Genomic DNA, 6,639 nt, shown 5'->3' with positions numbered 1-6,639 from the left:
TAGTGAGAGATTAGGTATCGGATAGAGAAACCTTTTGATCGTCAAGCTAATGACTTTAAACGAGCGCTTCGTGGGAGGCAACCCACGCATTTAGCTGCTTTTGTTTTGTTTGTTTTTCTTTGTTTTAAGTTGTTTTGTAGGTAATTGTCAAAGTATGATTCAAGAAAAACTGAAAATTTTGAAGCCCCCTGACCAGAAGGTTAGCACGGCCGTGCCAGTGTTTTTGAAGCAAAATTGGCCAAAACCCACAGAAAGTTGGCACGGCCCGTGCCAAGGGTGGCACGGCCGTGCCCGACCTCTAGCCTTCTATAAACCCAATTTTTCTCTTCTTCTCCATTCATCCTCTAACACAAACCTCTTTCATCTCCTAAATCTCTCTCTAAACCTCCATAACCTTCAAACCTCAAACCTTCATATCTCCATCAAATCTTCACCAATCCACTCAATTATTTCACCAAACAATTCTAAACTTCATCCTAAACCAAACCCTCCCATCAAGAACAACTTTCATCCACCCAAACCTATAATTCACCAAAACCTTATTCTCCATTAAACCTAATTTCCATAACCAAACCCATCAACCTTACTAAAACATAAACTCCAACCCTAAACCAATCCTTTCCACCAAATATCTTCCCAAACCCTAAACCTTCAAAACCAATCCACACCAAAGGTCATATGGCTTCTAGAAGAAGTGGTAAGAAACCAGCAAGCTCTTTCGGAGGTCCTCCCTCAAAGAAGCAAGCACAAGCAAAGAATCATGGAATCCAATTTCGAGATAACAAGCAACGGGACAGGTATCAAATTCTAATCTCTAAACCCTTGCATCCTTCTCGATATCTCGATTCTCATACTTTGAATATGCTAGAGCTTAGTGCTGATGTTTATAGGCTTATAGGAAGGCTAGGTTGGACTGATTTTGTTGAAACCTATGCGGGTTTATGAAAATTTCACTTATGAATTTCTCAACTCAATTATTTTTACTAAAAATAAGTTGAATTTTGATAACCCTAAGCATAGAGTTTCTTTCTGGTTAATAAATGTTAATTATGATATGTCTCTACAGCACTTTTGTGATACCTTAGGTTTTGCAAACGAGGGGTATATTCATGATTCTTGGGACCCTAGCCTAAAACCGGATAACTACCAACCAGCTGCCTTTTGGGAACACTAGAACCGATGAGCAGTTCATGTAATGGGCAATGCTCTACAACCACCCGGTCAACACTTGCTTTTATCTGATTAATTACCTAGACTTTGTCGGTACTAGACAGACCGGTAAAGGAGATATAGTAGTGGGTGGCATCATTCCATACATAGCTAGGCATTTTTGCATTGTTGAGGATGAGGGGATCAAAACAAATTGAGGGAAACAATAGACTTCACATGGACACCCTCATTGCTATAAATTTCATCAAACCTCATCCACCACTCCATCACCAACTCAAAGCTTAATGTGCCTATTATGTTTTTACTTCCTAACCCATCTCGGACTACCACCGAGGTGGAAGCAAATTTGTTGTATGTTGATGATGTGCAGGTTCTTAGTGAGCAAGATGATGATGAAGGAGACGATGCTAACTTGCACTATGATGTGGGAGAAGGTGCTAACTTGCACCAAGAGGAAGAATATCATGGCCATGAAGCCGGTGAGTTTAATGAAAACAAAAGATGGGCATGGATGCATAATAAAGAGGTAGGAATGATGAGGATTAATGAGCTGTTGTGGGCTATGCTTTATAACCATCATATAACATTTGCTATTATTTGCTTGATTAACTTGTTTCAATTGTTAAAAAGAAACTGGATGATAAGAGTGATATAATGGTAGGTGGAATCATCACTTTTCTTGCTAGGAAGTTTGGGGTGAGTGTGAATCAAGGGATCAAGAGGATAGAGGGAAACTTTGGTCTAGACTTATATACTATCAATACTTTGTCCTCAGAACCCATGAACCTACTCACAATTACCAATATGAATGGAGAATTATTAGAGCTTATTGTTTGATTATTCTACCTAATCCGGACATAACTAATCCGGAGGTGGAGGAAAATTTGCTTTATGTTGGTACTAACCCACAGGTACATAATGATCGTGATGATGATGGTAATGAAGAAGAGGTAGGTGCTAACTTGCACCATGAACAAGAAGCCGGTGGAAGCTATAATGATGAACGGCGGGCATGGATGCAAACCAAAGTTCAAAGAATAAAGCACCGAGCAACAAAGACAAGGTGTTGAAAGAACCAATGTCCAAAGGAGCAATCGAATAAATGAAGAAAACAATCAAATGCTCTGAAACATGATACAACACCTTCACCTCCAAAGGTCTACTTTATGAACTTCAATAAAATTGTGAGCTTTCCTCTTCCTTTACTCTTTCTTCTTCCTCCTCTTCTTCTACTTCTACTCCTTCTTCTTCTTCTTTTTCTTCTCCTTCCTCTTCTTCTTATTCTTTTATTTTTTCTTTTGAATCATTGAGGACAATGCTTCTCCTAACTGTGGGGGGGGCCTAATAAAGTGTCTAGAGTCGTAGTGTTCCTAAACTCCCTTGAACTTTATTCTTTTGTTTTGTTTTTATAGCAAGAGGCATGACTAGTAGCTTGTTTTTAATGAAAAAATGGCATGAAATTTTTTTTTTTTTGTCTCTTTCTTAAAGGTTGCCTCTTGTACATGAAAGTAGTTTCTTGTGTTTCTTATGTTCTTGCTATACCCATGTCATGTTTTATTGTGAAAATCTCCAATGAGAAAAGCACCCGGTTGCAATCCTTGAGTAAATGTATGAATAGGTATTTTAAGGAACACGTTCTATCTTTAGTGTTAACTTAGACCCTTTAAAGTCTTAAGAGTAAAAGTAGTATAAGTTTGTGTGGGAAAATTAATCAAATTGTTCTTAATTGTTATATTCTTATTAATTTGTTAATGTTAAATGGGGCGGGAGAATGGCACCAACATATGGGGGAAAGGACAATTACATCCTAACTTCCTAATTGTGGTGGTGACTCCTTAATTTGAACTTAAAGTGAAACAAATTCATCAATGCTAGGGGGAAAGGACAATTACATCCAAAAAGGCTTCCTACGCGAAGATGAAACAAATAAATAATTTTGCAGCACTGCTTAGGGTGATTTTGAATCTAGGGGGAAAGGACAATTACATCCGAGAAGACTTCCTACGAGGATAGATAGCCCCTAAGCATCTGCAGCCCCTTGTGCTTAATTGTTAAATTAATTCAATCTTAACTTAAATTCCCATCACTCTTATATGAAATGAAGAAAGGACTTTTCTCGGTTACTTTAGCATTAAGGATAGAACCTACTCCTCATAATATCTGTCTTATACAGGAGCAAGAAAAGGGTTTGACTGCACACACACACTCACTTGAGACTTGATGTTGGGTAGAATAGGTTCATGAGAAGTGTTTGAAGTTGTAATTAGTGTACTTGAAGCAAAGCCTTTCTTTTGAGACATTTGTTCTTAATATTGCCATAATCAAATCTTTTGTTGCTGCTATGTCTGTTGCCTTTTGCTTGAGGACAAGCAAAGATTCAAGTGTGGGGGAGTTTGATGAGTCATAGATAGTCTATTTTATTGCTTTATTTAGTTTAGTTTTATTTAAGATTTGATTTGATTTTATTGCATTTTATTTCCTTTTAGAATATTTTACTTTAAATTGTCTTTTATTATATTTTAGGAACGAATATATGGTGGAAGGTGTCTTGGAGCAAAAGAAAGAGGACTGGAGCAAATACCGTACAAGAATACGAAGATACGAGACAAAAATATGTCTCTACCAAGTCAGAAGCTTGGCACGGACCGTGCCAACATGTGGCACGGCCGTGCCACCCTCCAGGACCACTTTTGCTGCTTTTCTTCAAGCCCAAGTTACTCCGTTGCAGCTTTACTGTTTTGCCCTTATAGTAGCTTAGTTTCTAAGTCAATTGTAAAGCTATAAATAGAGTAGCACTCCATCATAAACATTCATCTTTTGTTCTTGGAATAAAAGTTCACTTTTATATTATTGTTGTTTTACTTTATTGCTTTCTCTCTTCTTCCCCCATGTCTACAATGAACGTTAGTGAGTAGACACTTCTTTGTATTGGGATTGTTGGTAAGTCTAATGACATGATCCTAAACAAACCAAGCTTAAACCCTAATTTCTATGTAACCCTAATTTCTAATCTAGTTTCACCGTCTTAACGTGGATTAACAATTATCAAACTGTGGAAGCGAAAGCGGAGGGTTTGATAATCGTTAATCCATCATCCCAAACATCAATTCATAAAGCGAGAGCGGAGCTTTGATGTTGGAACAAGTGAATCTAGACAAGAATTGCAAAACAGTGAAATATTCTTTGCAATTATTGAGACAAAGAGTAGTTTCAATCCTCTATGCATCTTCTAGTAATCATGTCAGTGAAATAGGCTTGGTTACTAGAAGAAAACTCTCACCGGACTTTCATCGGAAAGGTGAGGGGCTAAGGGAAACCGGTCTTTAGAAATTAAGGTGTAAACCGTGAAATTAGATGTTTGAGTCTTGTCTAGTGAAGGGTTTGTTATTGTGATAAACCAATAATCCCAAGGCTCTTTTATTATTATTGTTATTTATCTTCAGCAATTAACCCCCTATTTCATAATCTTTCTTCTCTTCTAATCATTCTCTAAAAGCTAATTGAATTCACAACTCCCTAGCGGAACGATACTCTTCTTACTACTATTACTTCGATAGGCCGTGCACTTGCGGTTTGGTCCTATCAGTGATTCTGTGTGGGAGGCGAGTACCTGCTCGCAGTTGCGAGTAGGAGGCAAGTGGACACCCCCATTCGGCCTTCAAGCTTGCCTCGCAAGCTCTTTGCTCGCCGTGGCGAGCTATGACAGCCCAGAACTGTCAAAATTGGTATTTTTCACTCAAAATTCTCAATTCCAAGCATTCCAAGGCATATCATGGCACTAGAGATCATATACAACTTATAAAACAGTCATTGAGCAAGTATTCACATGTGCAATGTTGCATGACATGAAAGGGTAACTTTTCTATGTGTAAACCCTAGAAAATATATAGTTATCTTACAAGAGAAAAACACATAAACCAAGGGAGGTAATCTATCTAAGGAACTCACCTAATCAAGTCTCTCATGGCAGCTCCAAGTTCCATGCTCAAACAAACAAAACCCTAGCTTTCAATCCACGTGCTTTCTTCTCATTTTCTTGTATTCCAAGACATCTTACTCCTTGCTTAATCATGAAGAGACCACACTTGAATCAACAATGAAACCATAGCATAAACAAACCCTAGCCTCATGAAATTCTTTCTTTAAGGAGGAGTGGTAGAATCATCTCAAACCAAACTTCATATTACTTCCTTGTTCTTGTTTAACCCATATCATGTACAAACTCAAGCTTCCATCATAATCTTCACTCAACACCCAAAGACCCTAACTCTGAATCCATCTCTTGAGAGGAAGAAAAGAGAAATCAAACAAAACCCAAACTTCTTTAAGCTTAATAGATCATGGGGATTCAAGTTCAAAAAGCTTTCCATGAAAGGGAGAAGCTTTGGAAAGATTTGTAGAAGGAAAGAGAGAAGGATGGCGTGAGATGGAAGAGAGAAGGGAGAGAGAATTGCTTTCCAAACTTAGAGAGAGAAAAGGATAAGAATTGTGAGATATTTTGGTGCCTTTCCAAATAAATATCTCCTTTGTTGCGCAATTACCAAATTGCCCTTGCCTTAAGCGTATTAAATCCGACACTGATACTTTTCCCGTGTTATGCTGACATGCCATAAAATATTAACTACTAACCCACTTTCCATGAATTATTTCCTCTGGCACGATTAACGGGTAATATACCGATATCGACAGGCGGGATGTTACATTCTACCCCCCTTAAATAAATTTCGTCCTCGAAATTTAGAAACCCGCTACCAATCATCGCAATTAAAACCTGCCTTCTTTAATTTCAGCTACTTAAAGTCTGATTATACCCACTTCAAAAGTTCAAAGTATAATTTGCTCATCAAACATGTAACTCATTCTTCTTTCTAAATTCGCATAAAACGAATATGATCTCTTATATGGCTTCACGTGACTCAGTTGTCTTGGGTCCACATCTTAACTACTTAACTCAACCATCAAATAAGTAACTTATCATGCATACATCTTACTATGCATACATAATCTTTCTTACCGCATCTTACGATTTATTCTTCTTTCTTAAGCTACTTATTTTGATGGTTCCAAACATCTCTTCGCAATCTTCTCACACTCGAAGTCATGGTTAACTTGTTTATCTTGACATGAAGAAGCGTAATCCATTACATCGATTCTCTTGACAATCTAATAACCAAATCTATGGTTTGCTCACCTTAACACTTTCTACCAAGTCCCTTTGCACTTGAAAATAAATACTCTTAGCGAAAATCCGCGCATTCCATACGATTTTAAAATCACACAAACATTGCCATCTCCTCTTGAAACTTTATCCTCATAATACTTACATACTTCCAAATACCACTTCTTGTTAGTTAATAACGATACCCAGTCTAGTACTTTACTTCAAGAAATTTCTAAACCTTGGTACATAGGTTCTTGGAATGAACATTTAGTTGAATAAAGAAAAACTCATTTTGAAACCAAGTTCGT

Source organism: Medicago sativa, chromosome 6 (genome assembly GCF_051527215.1).
Source record: "Medicago sativa cultivar Bolivia chromosome 6, Bolivia_mono, whole genome shotgun sequence".
Lineage (NCBI taxonomy): Eukaryota > Viridiplantae > Streptophyta > Magnoliopsida > Fabales > Fabaceae > Medicago > Medicago sativa.
The sequence above is the reverse complement of the archived record's forward strand: the minus strand, read 5'-3'. Positions refer to the sequence as shown.